General features: G+C 41.9%; 1 protein-coding gene across 4 annotated transcripts in view; it reads left to right on the top strand.

Annotated features, from left to right (window-relative positions):
- arhgef9a (Cdc42 guanine nucleotide exchange factor (GEF) 9a) overlaps positions 1-5,000 on the top strand; it is a 20,400-nt gene that overhangs the window by 1,255 nt on the left and 14,145 nt on the right. The window lies entirely within an intron of this gene.

The raw sequence follows: 5,000 nt of genomic DNA, 5'->3' as shown, positions 1-5,000 counted from the left end.
TGCTTTTACTGAACAGATGGTACACGGTGGATACGCATCTACCTCAACAAAATTAATTTGTTACTTATGCTGGTAGGCTCAGGTGTAACATTTTAAAGCCTTCGATACTCACGAACCTACGGACATAAAGTTGCCAAGAGTAGCCTACCTGCCAAGGTTCGATGTCAAACGTGTGAACCTCATTTTTAGTCTATTTCGGTAAGGTCGTGGCTACCCACAGAATGATCTTGTGACAGTCTACCGGTCGCATGATTTGGTCCTAGTATATTTACCGACCTGTATTATAACGTCCTATCTGTAAATGTAACTCTATCCATGTAATTAGTGACTATGGCAATCAATATGCTCTATTATGGCCATTCATTTAAGTTAATGTTATGGTAGTAATAGGGGTGTAAAGTAGTAGTCACTTTAGACCATAATAAGGTTGGCTATATATTCATTATGAGGGGTTGGCTCTTGCTCTGACCTGGCTGTGACATTGGTGAAGCATCTGAAAATAGGAAGAAGGAACTTATAGACATTTGGGAGCCGATTATAAGGTTGGCTGCCACAGTCATTTGTTATAGCTGTACTCTCAGAAGGTATACACCATTTAGTTCGTAAAGATGAACTGAAACTGTTAGACTAGTTTTTGTACTTGACCAGAACATAATGCCTGCACACACCTTGCAAGTCCACGTTCATAGACTATGGAGTTTATAAAAGACGCTGTTCAGTATAGGCTACTTACTTGCTCGTAGAATACATGGCATTGTAAATGTGCGTTTTCATATGTGATGTAGTTTTTGCTCATTTCAAGCCATTCATTATTATGTAAAGCATATTAATTTTAAGGAATTAGAAAAAATAACTGCAGAGTGAATAGCACACTTTGCCCTACCTCATTCATGAAGCAGGCACTTTACAGAGAGGTGGCAACATCAGCAAGGCATGGTAGTGACCCATGTACATTGTCATGTATTTGTTTAATAACATGGCTCTAAACACACAGGCAGATAGGCATAGCATCACTAGAGCATTTTCAAAACAATACACTGCAAATAAATGGTTTAAGACTTTTGCTATTTATAGTTTATATTGTGTTACTATGACAACTGAGAATCTCACCTGATTGTGTTGCCTTGAATGGTAAAATTGGGTAGTGGAATCTTGGATAAACTGTGGGGTTCACCTTTGCAAATCAAACAATTGCACTCTGCTGGAGGATTGCCATTAGGTTGCAGATTATTATAGATTAGTTGAGAGGTTACTTGTTTTATTCCCATATCCTTATCAATGGTATCTCATCTGAATGATATTAGATAGTTCTGTTTGTGTTTGTGTGTGTGTGTGTGTGTGTGTGTGTGTGTGTGTGTGTGTGTGTGTGCATGTGTGCGTGCGTGTGCATGTGTGCGTGTGTGTGTGTGCGTGTGTGTGTGTGCGTGTGTCTTCTAGGGAGTGCTGCCCCGGCGCACAAGTTAGCTTTGATGACGAGCTTTGGTTCTCTGGGAATTTTCAAAGGCTGTGACACATTAAGCAGCGCATGACCGTACTGTACCCAGCGTGGCGCAGCACCACGGCACCGCGCAGTTGAGCTCAGTGCCGGGGAGCCTCTCCACCCTGAAACAGGAGCGTGCACCACATCCTCCCTTATGCAGAGCAGGGCTGCGTTCACATGGAGAGACATGTGGACCTAAAAATAACCGCCTGTGTTCAACAGAGGCCGGGAATTGGAGTGAGAAGCGTCAAATTTAGCAGCATTTGAGGGAAGAGGAAGAGTGTGTGTGTGTGTGTTAACGAGTCATGTCTGTATCACACAGAAATCTTTATTCACTCACACACTCTAATACACAACACATTAGTTACGTGCGTGGGAGAGAAGAGATCTATCTGGTGGGTTGTGCCACGCTGCAGAGGATCCTCTCAGAGCATCATGATATTGTCCTTTTCAGAATACGTGTCCAGTGTTATATATGTGTGTGTGTGAGTTTCTGTCAGGGGAATTTTTTTCTGTCTGGCAGCTGAGGCACGCCACATGTATATCCGCCCCTGCGCTTGGGGACGTTCACAATGCTCTGGATGGGGGGATTATGTAACAGTTTTAGCCAGTCAGGTGTATTAAAAGTTTCAGGGAGACTCTGTGTTTCAGGGGGTCTGTGTTTTCCCTAAGTGGCCTCTACGCTTGCTCCTACCTCCTTCTGGGCTCCCAGGGGAGAGTGGTGTAAAGTCACAGCGCACACTGAAACACTCTAGTCGGTATTCCCACTTAAGTGGTGTGTGTGTGTGTGTGTGCATGTATATATTTATATAATTCCATTATTACTGAGAGCCTTTGTGTGTGAGTGCATCACAGATCTATTACAAGCACATCAAAGGCAATGCTCTCTCTTTTCCCTCCCAATGAATGCGGAGTGCCTGCCTGTGTGGTTTCATTTCACAGCGCATTGATTTCAGTGCCAGTTGTTTTTCCCATTCTCCGGGACCCATAATCTTAGAATACTAGCAGTTTAATCTGAGGGGCATGTAGGCAATGTAAAATGACATTTTCTTAGGATGATATTGATTTGTGTTATTAACATGCATGCCCTCTGCATATAATGTGTGTGAAAAATCTTTTTTTTTGCTGTTCACTGACCTGAGCTTAAATACTTATTTTCAAGCATTTGTCAGAGTTTGTCAGAGATAAAGCTTGTTGAAAGAGCCACGCAATGATAACCTGGAGCATTGCTGGGTACATTAGAACACTTCTTGTTGTGATAGTGCAACACAGCTCTTCGGGGTCGTTGCCTTTGTTGGACACTAAGAAAAGGTCCTCTGAGGTATAAGGCTGGTTATGTGAACTTTGCCACAGGCAGTGAGATGGCAGTGGTCCTCTAATCATTATAAAGTATGTGCTGAGGAGTGCTTGCTGGTTATAGATGTACATTTGGAACTGAAAGATCTGAAGGCTAAATTGGGAAATGGGAACCTTAGGCTCATTCTCATGGGAAAGCCCATTAAGGGTCTATGAAAAAACCCTTAAAAAAAAAACTTAAATATTTTATATAGAACTTTTAAATGTGATATCTAGACATTTTGAAGTTACAATGGTTCCAAGTTACAATGGTTCTTGCATCTTGCAAAGCTCGATCTTCCTTGTGAAGAGAGGATTAAAATGTTTTTGTTTTTTTATGAAAAGTCTGATACACAATGTTGCACACAGTATACAGTATATTTCTCTATCTCTTTTGAGATCCAAAACACAACCCACATACAGTATCTGTTTAAATGACATAGATGGGATGATGCAATTAATTGGACATTTGCGCGTGAGTTTCTGTGTGGCTTGTTGCAGTAATGGACTCTGGGACTCTTGAGTCTGGGTCTTGCTTAGGGAGGCCAGCGGAGTCCTTTACAAGAGCTCTCGTGCTTGGGTGTGCATTCTGCATGGTTAAATGCACACATCTACGAGAGGACAAGCAGTGATTACCCCATCTAAACTAATTATGCCCAATGAGATGTTGATACCGCAGGACATAAGAGGAACAGCCATAGATGATTCAATCATCTTCGCCGTTAGTTTACTATATTTACACAGTACATTTGTGCCACCATACTACGTCCATAAATAGTACGATTACATGAAGGGGAAATATTATGCTTGTTATCTTCTACCCTGGTACAGTTTACAATGTGGTTTAGTTGCTCAAGGGCTTAATTGTGTTTATAAACATCCCAGCAATGGATGGATTCATGGCTGTTTAGTCATGTCAGCTTTAGCTTAAGTTGCTGAGACTTAAGTCTGCTTCTTTGACTCATATTTTGACTTAATGTAGATACAATGTAAGAACATGTGCATCTACCAGTGGTATGTATGATACTGGTCATATCATAACCTCTTTGACATTATTTATCACAGATGATAAATCATTTAAACCAGTGTATGATTTGGAGCTATCAGGTCTGCTTGCTATTGGTGGGTGGTCAAGATGACATAGTCAATATAGCTTTCCTCAATCTTTCCTTCTTGGAAAGAATATTTCCTTCCTGGCTCTCTGTGGATAACTCTGGCATGACGTTCCCAGTTTGGACAGAATTTCAGCAATAGTGTGGCAGAGCGGTGAGGTGCTGTCTGGCTTACGTAACCCCTGGTATTTACACCGAGGAAAAGCACATTATAGACAGGGAAGAAGTCATAGACGTAATAAGGCCAATTAGAAACTGCAGCCCACAAGCTTTCTGTGATCAGGTGAGGAGAGAGACGGCAGGCTAGGAGAAAGCTTGCATAAACTTGCCACACTCAAGCCTGTCAAACTACTTCACAAGTAAGAACCTGACAGCAGCAGAGAAATATGTCGCTGCTCGTCTCATCTCACTCAGGACTTGTGAGAGTTTATTTCTATGTTAAACACCTCTCCAGTCCTGTTCTCATTGTTTGATTTAAAAAAAAAAAAAAAATACCATTTTGATATTTTCGAGAAACGTTATTTCTGTCCTCAGATGTCAAAACAGAGCGTTTGCTAAAATAACATGAAGTGAGGTAGACTCTCCTGGGCATATGGTCATTTAACACTTCACTTGTTACTTTCCCGTGGACACCATGTATATGTGCATCTGTACCATGCCATTGGGCTTTATGTAACCACATGACAGCTTGAGTGAGATGAGTAATGCACTAGGGAGCATGCAGCTGTGCAGGGCAGCTGGGCAAAACATAATGACGCACAAGTTGCTTGCGAAATGTTGCATGACGCTTTTAAGACGTCGGTCATGCAAGATCGTCAGCTGTATTTTGTGATGTGTGGTTCAGAAATTCAACTCACAGTGAGGGTTCAGTGAAGAGGCGTTGCGCTACTGGTACTAACTTTACAAACTCGTCATTTCTGTATGAAGTCATCGTATTGAAGGCGTGCTTTCATCATCCAACACTGGGTGACTAGAGACTTTATTCATATTGTCTGTCCCCCACTGGGAGGTAGGGGAATTGGGGGAAACCCTGTTGTAATATTTCACTGTGTGAACACAGCGTATTCCACAGC

Source organism: Clupea harengus, chromosome 8 (genome assembly GCF_900700415.2).
Source record: "Clupea harengus chromosome 8, Ch_v2.0.2, whole genome shotgun sequence".
In the NCBI taxonomy this organism is placed as follows: domain Eukaryota; kingdom Metazoa; phylum Chordata; class Actinopteri; order Clupeiformes; family Clupeidae; genus Clupea; species Clupea harengus.
This window is presented reverse-complemented; position numbering and strand designations above follow the sequence as displayed.